Genomic DNA, 18,501 nt, shown 5'->3' on the forward strand with positions numbered 1-18,501 from the left:
TGAGGGGGCCCTGAGGCAACAAGTGACGCTGCCTGCGGGGGCCGCTGGTACCTGCCGGAGGCAGGGGCCCGGGCACCCTCGGGGGTGGGTGGCGGGAGCGAGACCGGCTCTGGCGAAACGTTTCCTGCGCCCCACTCCGCACAAGGCGGGGGTGGGGGGACAGAGAACAGAGAGACGTGGCTCTTCCCAAGTCCGAAGTCTCCCTCCCCAGGTTTCCCTACCCGTGCCCCGAGCAGAGTTTGCGAGAAATGGGGGAGGCACAGGGCATAAGCCGCCGACGTGGAAGGATTTTCGGAAGGTGGGGTGCTAGAGTGAGGAAAGACAATTCCCGATTGCCTCCCCCGCTTGGGCGATGCTTTCTTCCAACCCACCATCCAGGCCTCCCGGGCAAGGGCCCAGCCTGGCCAGCTGGAGCGGATTTGGGCGAAGGAGGAAAAAGGGGCTCCCAACCCCTCCCCGGTTTTCCTCCGCCGCCCTCCCTGATTGGCTGTGCGTCCCTGGAGCCCAACTTCAGTCGCTCCAGACTCTGTCTGAGCCCCAAGGGAGCCAGAGTGCAGCGACCCGGGGCCGGCCACGAATCCAGGGGTCGGCATCCGTGGGGCCCCCGGGGGGAGGGGCGCGGACGGGGTCGGCCCCCGCAGCCTCCTCCAGGCCCAGCTTGCCGCGTCTCGCGGCCTCGGCTCCTCTCCGCCCCCCGCCCTTTCCTTCCCTCCCAGCAGCGGCCTCCCTCCTCCTCCGCCCCCCCCCACCCCGCCCGCCACCTCCCCCCGGTTTCTCATTCCTGCCACTAGCGTGCTCGGCGGCTCATTCCGCGGCCGCCGCCAGCCGAGGGGAGCGTCGCGAGCAGATGCCGCGGGGGCCGCTCGCAGCCGCCGCCGACTTGTGAATGGGACCCGGACTGGGGCCGGGGCTGACACCGCTGCGCTCGTTTTGTGCCAGGGACCGACGGCCGGGAGCTGGCGCCCACCCTCCAGAGCTCCAGGTGAGGCTCGCCGCCAGTCCCTTCCTTTCGACTGAATGGGGCATCTTTGGGGGGGGGGGGTGTCTCTGGATGAGCATGTCTGGGGGTGGGGGTAAGGAGGTCTGAGTGGAGAAGATTTCACTAATGCAACGCAGAAACGGGAGGGGGGCGGAGGTAAGAAGATTTGTTTAAAAATCAAAAAGGGAAAAGGGAGCCAGCTGTGGGCGCGGGCGGCGGGGAGAGCAGAGGCGCCAGATGTGCGCTCCAACCTCTCCCCAGCTTCGGCCTCCTCTGGGGTCTGCGCGGAGGCCGCGGGAGAGGGGCTTTGCGCCGGGCTGGGGCAGCGGCTGCAGAGCTGCGCTCCGGGCGCGCCGGCTGCCCGCGGTCGGGTCTCTGGGGAAAGTCGCCCCCGGCGCGGAGCCGGCCCGCCGGCCCCTGCTGCACCTCTTTCCGAAAGCGGCGACGTGACCGCGCTCTGCAGGGTTCCTACCCCTTCCTCCCGGTCCCCGCCGAGCGCTCTCCGGGCTCAGCCCTCCTTGCGCGACCGCCGGGGGAAAACGGGAAGCACCCGGCTCGGGTCGGCTGTGGCCCCGCACTTTAATAGGCGATCTTTGGGTCCGCTGACTGCGGCTGAGGGGCGGCCGACTGCGGTGCGCGCTCCGGCTCTCCGGCCGGAGTCTGCTAGGGAGCTCCGGGGACCGCCTGTTACCTCCCGCCAGCCTAAGGGGAGGTCCGCGCGCGGCTCAGACTCGGACTCGGCTTGCCTGGGGCTTGCGAAGCCTGCCAGGGTCAACGTTAACTTTGCGAACCAAGCGGTGCCCTAAGCCTGCGCCTCCTCCCGGAGCGCGCCAAGCCTCTCCCGCTCCCCGCACGCACGGCCCTCCTCCCTTAGCTTTGCCCGGAACGCGAGCCGGCAGGACGGGAGGGGCGGCGAGGAGAGCACCCTTTCCCCGCTCGAGCCGGGCAGAGCTGTAAGGAGGGCCCGCTTCGCTATGTGAAGAAAAGAGTCCCCAGAGAAAGTGGACCCCCCCCCCCCCGGTCACGCTTCCTTATCCCTTTCTCGCCAAGGCCCTGCTTTCGCTTGGGTGGGAGGGTGTGTGTGTGTGTTGGGGGTGTGGGGGGGGGGGTGCACAACACGCCTCCCTTTCCCGGGTGAGAGGTTTTCTAGATGCTAGAAAAAGCCCTGTTGCTTTTGCTGATAATGCAACAGGAATTTCATGGGCCATCGCACTGCTATTAAGAAATTGCATCTTTTAATTATTTAATAATGCCATCCCTGCATGACGACGGATTGTCCCTAAGGGATGGGGGGTGGGGGGGGTGGAGGGTTGTTCCTGAAACCCTGCTGTTGGGGTATAGATCTGTCTAAAGTCTTCCCTCATGTTTCCCCCAAAAGAAATCTTGTTCAGGTGGTTCTGAAATCTTGGTCGGGTGGTTCTGAAATCTTGCCTTGTTTTCCTCTTCGGATCTTTCTTACCAGGTTAATATGAAGCGGGGAGTAAGTTTTCCTTTTAAACAGAGGGAAGACACGATAATTAATCTGGCAAGAGGATGGATCAATTCTTTATCACTTGGGCTTGCAGCAGACATCGATGGTTTTGCGGGGTGTCTGGCTTTCCCGGGGATGGGACTGTAGACGTGGTCTCAGGGGCGAGGATCAACCAGCATTGCATCAGCGCATTTGCCAGGCTGGGCTCCGAGTGCTGGAGCCTAACACCATGGGAGAGGAGAAGAGAAGAGGCTGACCTTCATTTCATTAATCCCGGAATTATTTTTCCTATATATGCGAGATGCAGACACCAGAACACAGAAGTAGTCACAGCCCAACCCTAGCTGCAGGGAGCCTGGTCTCCTTCTAGCAGAAGAAAGGAATAAAAGTTGCAAAACAAAGGGACAGAGTTGGGATCCATACTAGACAGATCCTAAAGCTCCTGGTCACTAAAGTTCCTTACTCCTGAGCTCTGATTCCAAGTTTTAGAGTTGGCCAGTGGGCCCTGGAAAAACCTCCGTGCAAAACTGAAATCCTGCCTAGTACAAAGAAATGTGAGGCGATTTCAAGTATAGACTAGGGAAGGGCATCTGAGAGGCCAGGAAAATTTGTTTGAGTGGGAATTATCTGTACATCGTACTTTTGAAACATTGCAAATTAATGCCTTAAAAATGTGTTGCAGCCAGACTTTATGGTTATAACAATTATTACTATCATTTTTATTGTAATTTCAGAGTCTGCATAAGCTGGCCATTTTATTACATTGTTTAAAAAAAGGGACCCCCCCCACACCCCCCTAGAGTGGGGCATAGGGAGGGAGAATGAGGAGAACCAAAACTGGATCATCTGTTGAGGCCCAAACATGTAGATTTACTCAAACTGGGCTTGTTGCTTACTAGAAAGAATAGGACTTTAAAATAGTTCTAACTGAAGCAGTGGACCATCTTGATAACACTTCAGAACTTCCATTATGTTCAGCCTTCTTATCGGAACACCAGACAGTAAAATTACTAGAAACCTAAATTCTATTTTCAATTAAGATGCAATCTTTTGTTAATTTGAGAATTAGAAAAAAAAAAAGTCACAGCTCTATTGTTTTCTCTTTGCAGGGGTGGCAGTGGATGTGTATATTTGTTTATTTGTGAGAGGAGAGGGGGGCAGGTTTGGAGACCCATGCCATGATTTGGGGGAATACAGATCAATTTCATGCTCCTTTAATGGACTTGTCTTCATAATTCATGGTTTTTCTTCCTTTTTGAATAGAATTACATGGCTGCCTTGTAAAGATTCTGGTTTGGGGGACCCTCGTATGGGAAACGCCATGACTTTGACCTCAAGGCTTGATTTACAATGCCAGAACTACACTCCCATGAGCTTAGTGTGTCTCGGAACCTTGCCTGTGAATGTCTGTGACTTATGAAGTTGACAGTTCACATAAACTTTGATCTGTGATATTCAGATCTATTTTCAGAAACATCTGAAGGAGATCTGCAGGTCTGATTTTAATTTTCCTCCATTTTTGATACATTTATGTAGGCAAATGTTCAAAAAGTATAACCATTTTGGTTGTTTATTTTCAATATTGGGTTTTTTTCACTTTGATCATAGACATACCTGATCATTAAATAATGATAAAACACTGGTCTATGGACTTTGAAAGTAGGTAGCAAACATTTTCTCTTAAACTGTTAAGTTTGCAGAATGACTGAATTCCTCAGTCTTTTTCCTAGAAAATCTGAGCACTGTGTAAATTCACCAGCCAATGATTTAAGGGATTGAAATGTGGTTGCGATTTTTTTTTCCTCCCTCTTATGAAATTGGTCATGGTTTCAGAAAAAAAGTTACCTAGTTTTTCAGGAGCCCCCATTCTAGATCTTCCAAGCATTTGGGTTGTCAACCTTCCCAATCCAATGTTATTGCGCCTAAAATATGTAAAGATCTTTGGTCTGTGTAGGCTAGGGGAGAGACCTCAACAGGTATGTTAAAAAGAAAAAAAAAAAAAAAGTAAAGCTGGAGAAAGTTGGACAAATTCTGGCACACCAGTAGTACTAAGAATCCATGAGGAGTCGATCAGGATTACTGTGATAGCCATCCACAGCCTCTTCTATGGACAGGAAGGACTAAAGAAAACACTCGAGGAGGATAATTAGACATCTTTCTGCTATAATTTTACCCTGACATTGAGAGCCTTGTGCATCTCTGGAAATGGGCTCCTTCGCGGAAGATTGCACTTCTGGCCACTAGAGGGCAATGGCGCCCTTCTCCAACATTCTGCATGGGGCCCATCTGCTTTTGAGGGCACCATGAAAAGCGGTTTTGTTACCACCAGCCTTGTCTGGCCCTCTCAGGAGAGACCGAATTCAATCTAGCTATGGTTCAGGCTACCGCCTGAGCAGTTTGTCAGGATTAACATCTTTCTAGTTGGTGAATCTGTTACCTTCAGCCTCTCCTTCCCACCTTGGAGTTTACTAGAAAGTTGGAAAATCTCATAACTTGAGGTTCTCCGAGCAGGAGATGAGAAAAGGGGGCGGGGAGCTGGGTTGTATGATACACTAGGTCAGCTCTCACTTAGGCTGTGATCTGGGAGGATTTTCTGTTTTTTTTTTTCCCCTGCCAGAAAAAGCATCATTTGAGACTCTGAGGGGAAGCAAATGAATAAAGAAGAGAAATATTAGTGAGATTGCTGTGGTATCATTGCCTGTTCTTTCAAGAGGTTTTGAAGAGTCTGCAAGACATTTCTAATTTGCAAAAAAAAAAAAAAAAAAAAGAAAGAAAAGAAAAGCAGTTTGATCTTTGGTAAACACTTTGGGACATGGGGTTTTAATATAACCGTAAATGTTTTACTCTTACCTTTAAACCATTCTTGATATTGCTGTAAAAAAACCTAAATTTAGCAGAGAGTAAAATTTAATTCAAGATTGGTCCTCATGCACTAGAGTTTAATCATTTGACTTTTTTTTTCCCTCAGTGATATGGAAATTACTGCTTATGATTAAATTGCATATTTCAGGCTGCACGAATTTATATTTGTTACTGTTTGATAGTGTCATTATGAAAGTTCAGAAGAATAATGTAAAAAAAAACCACTAGCGCTATATTATAATTAAGAGGAAATCTCTATTAAAAAAATAAGTACTGTCTTAAGTGGATTCTTATTTGTATTTTTTTTAACTGAATACAACTGCCTCCCTGGTGAGTCAGCAGTGCAGCTCCTTGCAGCTCCGAGTCTGTTGGAATGCAAGAGCCGTTGATGAAGAAGGAATCAATGCAAATGGATTATGGGAAGGAGTATTAAGTAACTCAGTGGAAAGTAAGACAAAGTGTTTTGTAAACCAATGCTCACTCACCACTGGACAGTTTATTTAACTGAGAAAAAAAAAAGTGCTTTTAAATTGTAAGTGCTTGTGAATAATGCATGTTTGTTAGAACTGGAGGCAAAATTTCACTGTTATTTGGTTTAATTAGTCACCAGACCGTTGCAGAGTTCCAGAATTCTTATTGAGATAAAGCATTGTTCTCTTGGTCTGTCAGGTTAAAGTTTCGGCTCAGGCAGAGAATCTGGTATGCCAGGATATTAAGTGAGATAGGAGGATGAGAGAGAAAGGAGGAAACGAGGTAAGGGAAGGGGGGAAAAAGTGTGAGCGAGGCTAATGGTGCGGTTGCTGATGGTAGCGCAAAGACTGCTCTCCCCATCCCTTTATCTCCACTCCTTGAGACCCATGTGAGGTCCTGAATCCAGAAAGCTGGCATAAACAGGCTTATGGGCCATAGTAAACACTGGCCAGGGTCTTAAATTCTATTACTTTCTGGCCCTGAGAACTCCTCACAGGACCCTGTGAATTTTTCTCGAATTTTTCTGGTTTTTGCAGGTGAAGAAAAACCTTCATTCACTTCCTCCACGAATCCCCTTCCTTGCCAGAAATCCACATGACGTGGTCCTCGGCACTTGCATGATTTCGCTCATTAAGAATTTGCAGGAATTTCTGGAAGATACCAGCTTTGGGTGTGGTGTCTTTCACACTACGATGATTACCTGACATAGCAACAGGGGAGCGATGGAGGCTGCTCCCTGGTTGTAGTTTTAGATGCATGAGATCTCTTTTCAGCCATCATTAGGCTCCGTCAGTGAGTGCAAACAGTGAGAATTTGGAGTTGCGTCCCTGCCACCGGTGGTGTTTGTTCTGTGTAAGAACCAACATGGATGCCAGCATGGGCAGGCGTATTGGATATAGCACTGTGCAAACCATTCCCAGCATGGATCTCTGGGAACATGTTACCTGTGATCACATCCTGAACGCTCGGGCTACTTCCCTCATCCCTGAGGCTGAGGCTTGGACCAGCGACTCAGACAGCAAGACATGAGGGGGAGGAGCGTGCAACAGCAGAATACGATCTTGTCTTTGGTTAGCATTTTGATATTTTGTTCATCATCACGGACTTTCTCCATCCAACATGATTTTTAAAATATCGCATTACAATATTATTCATTTTGGTTACTGAGTTTTTTGGCAAGCCCTTACATTTCGTGCCCAAGGACCGTGCCTCACCTGACTCACCCTAATTCCAGCCGTGCCCAGTCCTTGGATCCTTCTCAGCTCCAGCTCCAGGGCTTAGAGATTATGTGACCGAGATTAAGGAACATAACATTTCTAAGACTCAGATGCCTCCTCTGTTGCAGTGGAAACCGTAATAATACTCATGTCCTAGAATTGTTGTGACGATAAAGGAAGAATGGAGTGCAGTGCCTGATTCATGATAAGCACTCACCAAACACTCAGTCCTTTCATCTTCTCAGACCTGAGATTTGGTTTTAGAGACTAATGGTGGCAGGTAGCAGTTCTTCCTTATAATTAGTACCGCAGAATCCCACACTGAACATACCCTTTACATCGAGGCCTCTCCCAATTAGGGATGAATTGTTTATTAGTGCCTCCCTCTTTTTGAATTATTTCATAAGTTTAAGTGATCCATCCCTCTTCTATTTAAAATATTCAAGAGGCAGTTGAGATTTTAGAGGTAATTATGGCTTTTGGAAAGTGCCTGCCTCCTTCTCCTACCTTTGCATTTTCTCTCTGTTCATTTTACATACGGGTTACCTGGTAAGTTGCCCTGAAGTAATATCTTACTGGGAAAGTTTGCTAAGCATGTGATGTTGAGATATTCATCACAGGGTCTGCTTTCATTTAAAAGGGGGCTCATTACTGTTCCAGACTAGCTTAAATGATAATTAGCCCCATGATAAATCGTCTCCATTTCAAGCATATTCCTGTTTGTTTTTCAGGTTAAAGTAGTTTGGGAATTTAAGGGGGTTGAGCAGTGACCATTCTGACTGATGAAGAGACTCCGGCTGAAGAAGCCATTGCCTGCCTGTGGTCTTCCTCAGGTCCAGGCGAAAGCACAGTGATTTGGTACAGCCTTGAAAATAACAGGAACCCCCATCCATTTCCCCCCGCCCCCTGCCCCAGCCCTTAATGGTTTTCCAACTGTTTTCACACTCAAGGGCACCATCAGCCTGGGCTTTCCAAGGCTCCTGGACCTTCTGGGTTGTCCTGCAGCCTTCTTGTGTCAAGTGTTTCTACCCCAGGCCCCAAATCCCTCCTGAGTATCCCTTGCAAGGAAAGGAAATATCTCCCTGTGTTTGCCTCGAAAACGGAAGGGAGAAGAGCCAACTTGTTCATTTCCTACCATGGGCCAGGTCTGTACCTGAGACCTCATTTATTCTATGCACTCACCCTGTGGGGAGGGTATGAGCATCTCTGTCGTGTAAATGGGAAAACTGACTCTTGGGATGGTTCTGGTCCCTTGTCTAAGCTCCTGGGGCTTGATGAAGGAAGGCTGGGTTTTCCAGTATGTTCCGAATGCACATGCCTAGAAGCTTTCTGCTGTGTGTGCAAGCTGGGGCTCCGCCAGATTTCTAGAGCAAAACAGCTGGAGCAAGAGCTGAGCTGACTGCTCGGACCCCGTGCCCCTATAAGATCCCCAACCCTACCTATAAAAGGAACTTCTGAGATCTTCTGGTCTAACTATTCTTTCTGCATGTTTTCTGTTTGTCATTAATCCCACAGCTTCGTACATGACCTGATGACAGCCTGCTAACTACCTCTTAGGGAACCCATGACGCTAGCCATGACCTATTAACTCGGTTCATTAAAACTCCCCATCACAGGAGGACGTAAAATAACCCTCTTTTGTAACTTTCTCCCAATGGTTACTCTTTGCCCCTGCTCTCCATCACTATTTCCTCCTCCTGACAGCCCTGCAAATATTTGAAAATCAGTATCAGATAATATTTAAAATCTAGCATTTATTGCGCATTTAGCTGGTTTCAGGCACTTGGGCTAAGAACATTCTATATAATATGAGACTTACCCATAGTGACTCTCTGAACGGGTGAGATTATTGCTAGGCTCTTACAAAGAAAAACAAAACAAAACAAAACAGAAAACCCTGAAAAAACCCCGAATTCCCAGTGTTCCGCAAAGTAATTGAAAAACATAGGCCAGAGCCTTTCATTGAAATAGGCGACAGAGAACTCGGGACCTACTACCTTCTGAGTGAGGAGTAGACATTTTACTTTATCAGGAAGGAATCAGATGTGTGACGTCATTGGATTTATCAGCTATTCCGGCCAACCTTCAGTTACAGATGAGGGTCCAGGGACCCAGAGAAGAGCCACGACTTGCCTAAGATCACATGGTCATTTAGGGCAGATAAAGCAAGAACTGGGCAATCTTGGCTCTTAACTCAGTCTCTTAGCAGTGTCTACATGCATTTTTTTTTCTTTTCTTTTTAAGACTAGGTTTACTGGTGGTCTGATTTTTATTTAAACCTATCACTAGGTCCATTATCTATCTGCCTGTCTATCTGTCTCTCTATCCATCCACAGAAAGGTATAACCTTTTATGTCATTAGGCAGTTAAGTTATCATGGTTATAAATGGGACTTCCTGTGAATCTCTGTTTGGAAGTCATAGTCAACCAACCCAGTGTCATTTGATAATATTTTGAAAACTGTACCATTTGACCTTGGCCTTCAGGTCTGTCCTACCTTATAGTCACCATCATTACTATCTCCATCCCATGTTTCCTCGATAACAAAGTAGAGTGGCATCTTATCTTGCCACCTCTGGCAAGCGTTCACAGGGCTCACGGGCGGGATGTGGCTTGAACTTGATTCCAAACCCATTTCTTTGTCACCTACTTTAATGAAAAGCTCTGGGCTGGGCACATAGAAATAGTCAAGTCCTAAGGCCTTCCCTCAGGGAGCTGCTATACCAGTGGTACAGAACATACTGCGTTCAAGGCTGCAAACATTAAGTGCAGCAAAGGAAGTACAAATAAATGGGGCTACAGGACCGATGAGTCCCAAGCAGTGCGGTGATCAAGGATGGTCTGGGGAATGAAGGCATTTGTGGCTACCATGTACTGATGATGGTGGGTCATCCTTAGTGATACAGGGTGCATTATCCCTAGTGCAAATCATCTAGGCATGGAGAACTTTCCTACTAGAAAGACTTCCTTCTTTGGAGCCAAACTGTCTCTCCAGAGGTCACATTCTTTGATACAAGCTTTTGATGCCATGCAGAATGGATGGAGTCCTTCTACATTCGTTACCCAGTATTTGCTGTCTTCCAGGATGCCTTCTCCCTGGTCTTCACATCTCCAGCGTGAACACCTCATTCATGTTTGCTTCAGCCCTCCACGGAGGGAAGAACTGAAGACAAAACTCCAGGCAGCTAAACACTAGACTATCCCCTCCTTTCCCCACGCTTTTTATTGCAGCCCGAGGCTACATCACATTAGCTTTTATTGCCAGTCACATCACCCAGAGGACTTACGCTCCACAGTTTGTTTGTTTATTTGTTTTTCCTTATGTGCTGCTGTTAAGTCACATTTCCCCACCTGTCCCTGTGCACCTAAGACATGACAGGCACCTTCAGCCGTTGTTAGCACGGAATCCGGAGTCAGACTGCCCTGCTGCAAACGCTGGCCCTGTCACTCCTTAGCTGTGCAAATCATTTTAGCCATTCCTCCGCTTCCTCGTCCAAATGCTGGGTTAGTAATAGCTACCTTATACGGGGGCTCTGGTAGCAAACACTATTAGTACATAAACATGCTTAAACCAGTGCACAGAACGCGATTGCTGTCACTGGTGTCTCAGTTCTATGAGTTGCTTTACTTAGTTACCAACCTCGCTTGGTAATAACAAAAAAACAACAGCAGTAAAAATAACCAGAAAAGGAGCAGGGGCAGGAACTTATTAAACAAGACACTTCCTTTTCAGTGATTCAACGGCCTAGAATACACTATCCGACATGTTAGCCATTCCTGGTCCTGCGTATCTGTCATCTGGTTTGCTTGATTGTTTGCTTGGCTGCGGAGCAGTGGGACCCCCTCCTGTGTCTGAGAACAGCTCACAGTAAGATTCTCCGTAGAGGGAAGAACCCTCCTTCTGCTCCACAGGCCTGAAGGGTCAGAGAGTGGCTTCGCTGGCCCTCCTGGAAACTAGAACACAGACTCAGCACCAACGTTCCCTGTGTGTTTTACATCTGGATTTGGTATCTTATATATATGCAGACATGAACGCACACAGACGCAAAACCACTAGCCATGAAACACTCACTCTGAGCGTTGTGGCTGTGTTTGTACCAGCCTCTGATTTCTGGGGCCACCGGGGTGGTAGAGCAAAGCTGTAATGGCCCGTGTCCCCCAGAGACAGCTGTGGTGTCCTCACCCACCTGTTCTATGGGAGTGTCTGGTCTGTGATCTGGCTGTCCCAGGCTCCTGGCATCCCTCTCCATTTTCCGCTCCTGCTTCTCTAGCCTTCCCAGAAGAATTGTGCTACCCTAAGTCTGTTTCTGTTGCACTGAACTAAGAAACCCGAAAGTCTTCATTTCTCTGCTTATTTGGCAAGGCTATTGTGAGAAATCTTACCCACTGCAGTTCTGAGTGGGGTATCTGGCTTTTGAGCTCCTTTTGCATGCTGAAGAGAATGTTGATAATTAGATGCTAGGGTGTGAGGGTAGAACAGAGGGAGCCTTTATTAAACATTGAATAGTTTAATTTGGGCAAGAAGTAGGCAAAATTTCAGGACCTAGGCTGAAGCCTACTGATATAGCTTAGTAGATGGCGGGATTTCTGTGGGAAGCTGTGGCAGACAGCACAACAGCTAGTCACGTGGACTGCCAATGATCTGTTAGAAGGGATGGGGCAAGTTGTGTGGGCAAGTGGCCCATGGATGCTGGCCAAGGAGCCAATGCAAAATTCCCAAAAAATATTATCCAGAGGAAGCTAAAGCCAGATACAGGGACAAGAATCCAAATTGGTTCCCCAACCCAATGGCAGCCAGGTAGTAAGGAGTATGTGGAATTCAGAGCCAAACATCTTGGAGAAGGCAGGAAGGAAAACATAGAAATTCTCCAAGCATTCACGGGAGTGTCAAAGATGCCCCCCATAAAAATGGGCTAGTCTCCCTAAGTCATAATCTAGCTTCTGGAGGGGACAGCTCCCACACTGTCCTGGCAGCATGGCCTCTGTGATGACCCAAGGAGACAATGATCACATGGCAGTTGTCAGTGCTTATAGCTGGGCGATTTGGGGCAGGAAGGACACACAGGTATAAGCTGTCTCTTCAGTTTGCGTCATACCATCCCAGGACAACTTTCCTCACCTACCTTTGTAAGAAATCAGCATCACCCCATCTGGGTGGCTCAGTTAGTTAAGTGTCTGTCTTCAGCTCAGGTTAGGATCCCAGGATCCTGGGATCCAGCCCCAAAGTTATCAGGCTCCCTGCTCAGCAGGGAGTCTGTTTCTCCCTCTCCTCCCTGCTCCTGCTCTCTGTCTGTCTCTCTCTCTCAAATAAATAAATTTTTTAAAAAATGAAAAAGAAAAAGAAATCAGCATGACCTTTCAGGGAGGGAAGCCTTCAGGGCAAGCTCAGAATTTCAGATCTGTCTAATAGGCCAGGTAGTGGAACACAGAATGACTTTAATTTTGTGGCTGATGAACCTCTTGCCACACCTGACTCTGTTATCACCAAGCTGCCTGGGACTCTTGGAGCCCTGCATTTCAATTTCCATGTGATGCTCCCTGACTGGTCACCATGGACACCAATCCAGACCACAAACCACAGATGCCTAACCGAACAGGTGAAGCTGGGTGGGCACCTGTGTTAGTAGGTATCAACTTTCTATTCTCTATTAAAGCATGCATATTTTAAGGCTTTAAATATTTAAGCACATATTTAAAGGTTTTATAAAATAGTTCATTGACAATAGCAGCAAAACTGTATTTGAAATCCAAACCCAAGCGGAAAAATCAGAGGTTATTTCTGCAAACAATTCCAATTCACAACCTTTTGACCTGAAGCACCCCAGCAGTGACGGGAGACTGTTCTTGAACTGCCTTTGCTCCCCTACCTACTTCATATATGGACACGGCTGTGGCGTAAGATACGGTTTTCATTGCTGTATTATTCTTGGGAACCTAAGAAGCCGTATATAAATGAAGTGTCACTATTAGTATTATTGTCTTAGAGTAAAAATTGCAATGTGGCCGTTAAAGCTGGGCACACTTGCCTTCGAAATAATGCATGGGTGATTCTTGTGTTTTATTCATTGCTGCTCCTCCAGCCCACACGGCAAAGAATCTCGACTTCAGCAAATCTCAGCACTGCATTTGGGAGCATTAGTCAGGAGACTGACGCAGCCAAAGAGGCTGTGTCTTTGACGTGAGGGATGGGTCCTGTGGAATTATTTCAGTGCCCTCTCCCCACCAGCCTCGCTCCTGTGGGGCCTTGCATCACAAGCCAGAGAGGCACCCAGTTTTCACTTAGAGAGTCATGCCTTGTGTCCTTTTCTTATTGGTTGTGTAACATTTTATTTCTCACGAACGGAGAAGGATCGCCTGTCAGCAACTTTGCTGCCAATTGCTGACGAATTTCCCCTAATAGGCTGCCAGGTGATTCCCTCCCTCCACGCCGACTAGCTTAGTACCATCCTGACGTTGCTGACGGATAGCTACTGGGCCCTGGGCAAGCCAATTAACCTCGGTTTCCTCATCTGTAAAGTGGCCTTTGGGGTCCTTTCCAGCTCTAAAACGTTCTGACTCTCAAATCTTCCACAAATCCTTCGGCAAGGTGCTTTTTGACTGTCAAATCTCAGCATTCTAGAGAAAGCCATGCGAACAGAAACACCAGGAGGTCAGAGCACAGACCAGGTTTGCCCAAGCACAGTATGCCAGCAAGTGATGGTGGACAGAGTCTGCCTGCGGGGGAGTAAGCTCAGGACTCTGTGGAGTACAGTGAATGCCAAATTCAGGGCTTTGGACTTCAATCCCTAGCCCCTAGGGAACCTTTGAAGGGTTTGGAGTAGGGGAGTGATGTGTTGAATGCATTATTAAATGATTTCTGGAACAGCATGGAGAATTACTGATAGAAGGAACAGAGACCCTAAAGGGGGAAGCCAGCAGGATGGGGGTTACGGCAGAAATGATGAAGCAGGGACTAGGGACTAGGGTGGGAGAGCATTCTCACAATCGCTGTTGTGCACTGAGCATTTGCTGTATGCACACCCTGCACAGCGATCCCTGTGAATTACCTCAGTCTGTCCTCACTACAACCTCAGGGAGAGGCGGAAGCTATAATTATGCTCATTTATAAAACATAGAAACCAAGACTCAGGATAGTTAAGCAACTTTCCTCAGCGTTGTGTGATTTATAAGGGGACAAGCAGGGATTTGAACAGATATTCTATGTTCTCCACGACTCTGTTGAAGGGACACAGAGGTAGGAGACTTTGAGGGGTTCATGAGACTTGCTACTGATCGTCGATGAGGAGCGGGGATGGATACTTGGTGACATGCATACACAGTGTCCTGCACTTGACCTTCCAGGGCTTACGTCATGGCATCTTCCCAAGCTCCTAAACAGGAGCCCCAAGATCACACAGATAAATTGTTGCAAAGGATTTGAACTCAGGACTGAAAGATGTAGAAAGCTTTGCCTGTGGCTCTTCTAATAGGTTAACCCATCTAATAATGGGTTCTTGGCTTTCTCCCTATCTAGGATGATTTGAGGATGACACAGAGTGTTATGTTTTCTGTCATGGGCTCATATGACTTAAATACTTGAAAAGATGGGTTACACAGAAAACAAGTTATGCTTCTAACATCCATGTTTTCTTTGGAAACTCTGGTTCCTTTCCAGTCCTGGCATAGATGAAGATGCCCCCATAGTGTCATTTTGAAACAATTATTTTGCACCCAGGATTTACAGGGGTGATTCTAGGGGCTGTTGAGAGAAAGCCCATAAAGCCATAAAGAAAGTCTTTGTCCATCAGTGGGCACTCTCCACTTCCTGTCATGTGACACCAATACAATGTCACTGGTACAATGTATGGAAAAGGTGAGAGAAGAGAGTCACATTGTATCTGTACTGATGCATGTGAATAAGGACCCAGGCTTCTGAGAGATGAAAGAATTAGCTACACCAGAGTATAAGAGGCTGCAAATTTGTCAGTCTAAGCTAGAACTTAAGAACAAATGAATTTTCAAACACCAACATGACAAAGTCTTGTTCAGAGAGAAAAAGGCCATGGGGACTTTGTGCTTGGTATTTCTTTATCTGCTCTAATATGCTGGGGGTAGTTTCATTTCTATATCCTCTTGATCTATCCTTTACCCATTCATTCTTTTTTAACCTAATCACTGTGAGACAAGAGATGAAAACTTGCTTCCCTTGTCCAGGCTCAAGTCTAGGAAGGAAGGAAGGACGGAAAAGGAGGAGGAGGAGGGAGGGAGGGAGGGAGGGAGGAACGGAAGGAAGGAAAAAAAAACAACTCTTGCTACCTAGCCTGACCCAGAGAATACATTTATTATTCTCTTCTTAACCCAGCTCCTGGGGTTCAGATTTTCACTTGGGCAATGAAAACCAAATTGATGATAGGCTGTTGGGAACTCAGGACTTAATTCTCGGTTCTGGCCAAGAGCCTCCAAAACCTGTCCCCTGACTCATTGAAATTAGTGGTTGTAAAAACAAAGGCAAGTAAGAAAAGCTTTGTGGATAAGAATGTGAATTGATTAAATTCATGGAAATAGCACCACTCTTCAAGGATTGCCTGTCTTTGCTTAATGTTGAAAATATTGACACTATCTCCAGTATTGTGTCCCCTCTTTTTACATTTGCATCGGAAATGATTTGATTAACATTTTCTCTGAAGATGGCTTCCTTCAGAGAAAGGTACATGGATGGTATCGGCTTGGCCCATGGAACGTGCCTTCCCCCGCACAGCTGATTGGGATGCAAAACAGAGCTATTTTGGAAACTAACTTTACTTGTGTTGTTGAGTGTCTTTTCGAGGCTCAGTTGGGTTTGCTACAGGAGAGCATTGAGGATGCCATTCACGTGGCATGCATATTGGGCTGATACAACTTTAATTTTCATGTCAAATTGGACAAGAAATGAGTTTGTCAAAAATAATCAAGCCTATTACAGAGGTGCCAGGTTGGATAGTTACTGAGATGTGACTGTTACTCTGTGAAGTGACCTTGTGTTGTGGGGCTGTGTAGATGGAGGTCATCTGGCCCGCTGGACCCAGGTACACCCCTTGGGAAACTCCTAGGGAGCATTCCTCGCCACGGCTCAGCTGGTTAGGAATATTCCCTAATCTTCACGATGACTTGGCTCTTGGCTCTGTCTCATTCCCAGTGCCCTGCTGGGCTCCTTACAAAACCAAAACCAGACCAAAAATGCTTTTTTTTTTTTTAAAAAGATTTTATTTATTTATTTGACAGACAGCGATCACAAGTAGGCAGAGAGGCAGGCAGAGAGAGAGGAGGAAGCAGACTCCCACTGAGCAGAGAGCCCATGTGGGGCTCCATCACAGGACCCTGAGATCACGACCTGAGCTGAAGGCAGAGGCTTAACCCAGTGAGCCACCCAGCCGCCCCCAAAAATGCTTTATGTAAATAGTTCCATCTCTATGAAATTTATGCTTTACCTTAAATGAAAGATAATGTGACTTGAGGCTCGGTCCACATAGGTGGGCCCAGAAATCCAACAGAGTGTGAGGAAGCACTGGGAAGAAAACATAGAAGCGATTCCAGATACAGAGCCTGTAGGAACTGATTTTAAGCCTTTTAGTTATCTATGAGGCCAGAATCCTTTTCACTTCATATTTCATAGGGGAATTTTGAATCTCTTTCCCCAGAACACTCAACAATTCTTCCAGGCTCCCGGATTCTACCAATACGTCAGAGTTTCCCGAGTCCACTTAGGTTCCTCTTCACCTGTTTGGGTCTTTCTTTGGAGCTGAGGGGGCACAGAATGACTTGAACACTATAACCTGTCAGTGCTGTTGTGCCTTTCAACAGTACACGTGGATGTTTCCCATGGCTTTGGCGTGTGCTTTAAATTCACTGTCCGGGGGGCGGCTGGATGGCTCAGTCAGGCAAGCAGCTGACTCTTGACTTCAGCTCCGGGCACGATCTCAGGGTCTTGGGATGGAGCTTCAAGGCCTGCTGCATGCTCACTAGGGCATCTGCTAGAGATTGTCCCTCTCCCTCTGCCCCTCCCCCAACTTGCTCACTTGCTCGCTCTCTCTCTCTCTCAAATAAATAAATAAATCTTTTTAAAAATCCCTTTATAAAAATTCACTGTCTCACTCAGGTCTCAGGGCAGCTGTGAAACCTGATCTGAGTGATTAAAAGTTCAAGAGCTGAAGGGGTTCAGACTAAAAGCTTTCAGATTCCACCTCCACCGGTTTTGAGCAGTGTGGCCGGGCGTCTCTATGAGCTCTTTTTTGCTTCAGTTTCCTTATCGGCACCACTGGCATGACAAGGACATGTGCAAAGCCAAGTGAGTACTTGATAAATGTCAGCGACAACCCTGTGAGTGAGACATGTATTTTTATTTCTGCTCTGTAGAGAGGAAGCGAAGGTGCCGTGAGTTTGCACATGTTACCCTGGTTATAGAGCCAGGAGTGACAGCGTGGACTTTGTATCCAAGATCAATGGCTCCAAACCCATTTGGTCCGCTCTGTTCCTTCCACTCAAGTTTACTAAGCTATTGTTTCTCTATTGTTTCTCTCTTCTACACCAAAACCTCTCCCCGCCTTTTTTTTTTTTTTAAGATTTATTTATCTTATTTTATTTTTTAAAAGATTTGTATTTATTTATTTGACAGTGAGACAAAGATCACAAGTAGGCAGAGAGGCAGGCAGAGAGAGAGAAGCAGGCTCTTTGCTGAGCAGAGAGCCCAATATGGGGCTCGATCCCAGGCCCTGAGATCATGACCTGAGCCGAAGGCAGAGGCTTAACCCACTGAGCCACCCAGGCGCCCCAAGATTTATTTATTTTAGAAGGAGAGAGAAGGGGGGGCACCTGGGTGGCTCAGTGGGTTAAAGCCTCTGCCTTTCGCTCAGGTCATGATCCCAGGGTCCTGGGATCGAGCCCCGCATCGGGCTCTCTGCTTGGCGGGGAGCCTGCTTCCTCCTCTCTCTCTCTCTGCCTGCCTCTCTCCCTACTTGTGATCTCTATCTGTCAAATAAATAAATACAATCTTTAAAAAAAAAAAAAAAGAAGGAGAGAGAAGGTATGAGCAGGGGGAAGGAGGGGAGCAGAGGGAGAGGGACAAGCTGATCAGAGCCTGCGGCGAGCTCAATCCCACAACCTTGAGACCATGACCTGAGCCAAAATCAGGAGTCAGACGCTCAATGGACTGAGCCACTCAGGTGCCCCAGGCCTCCCCTAGATTTGATGAAAACTAGTTTTCCATCACTTGTGAAGATTTCATGCTTTCCTTTTAAAGAAATTGACATAAATAGTGGTCTCTTTCCCAGGATGAATCATATTTGTGTTAACTGTGAAGATGTTAAGAACTCAATTTTCTCCAACAAATCCTTTGTTTTTAAGCTTTTACATGTTTATAATTGAAATTCCAGGAGGATAGCTCTTCAAGCAAATGTCCTTGAGACAGGGGACAGAAGCCTTAGCTGTGAGCCATATCTGCAATTTTAACTTTTCTCATAGTCCGGTTAAAAAAGTAAAAAGGAAAT

The 18,501-nt window shown here is 47.2% G+C and overlaps 1 protein-coding gene across 1 annotated transcript in view; it reads left to right on the plus strand.

The window, feature by feature from the left end:
- The first annotated feature begins 569 nt into the window (after nt 1–569).
- CDH11 (cadherin 11) overlaps nt 570–18,501 on the plus strand; it is a 150,648-nt gene continuing 132,716 nt past the window's right edge. The window contains exon 1 of the mRNA XM_045989064.1: nt 570–982. The gene's annotated coding sequence lies outside the window, so the exon portion shown is untranslated. The remainder of the gene's footprint in view (nt 983–18,501) is intronic.

Source organism: Meles meles, chromosome 19 (genome assembly GCF_922984935.1).
Source record: "Meles meles chromosome 19, mMelMel3.1 paternal haplotype, whole genome shotgun sequence".
NCBI classification, from domain to species: domain Eukaryota; kingdom Metazoa; phylum Chordata; class Mammalia; order Carnivora; family Mustelidae; genus Meles; species Meles meles.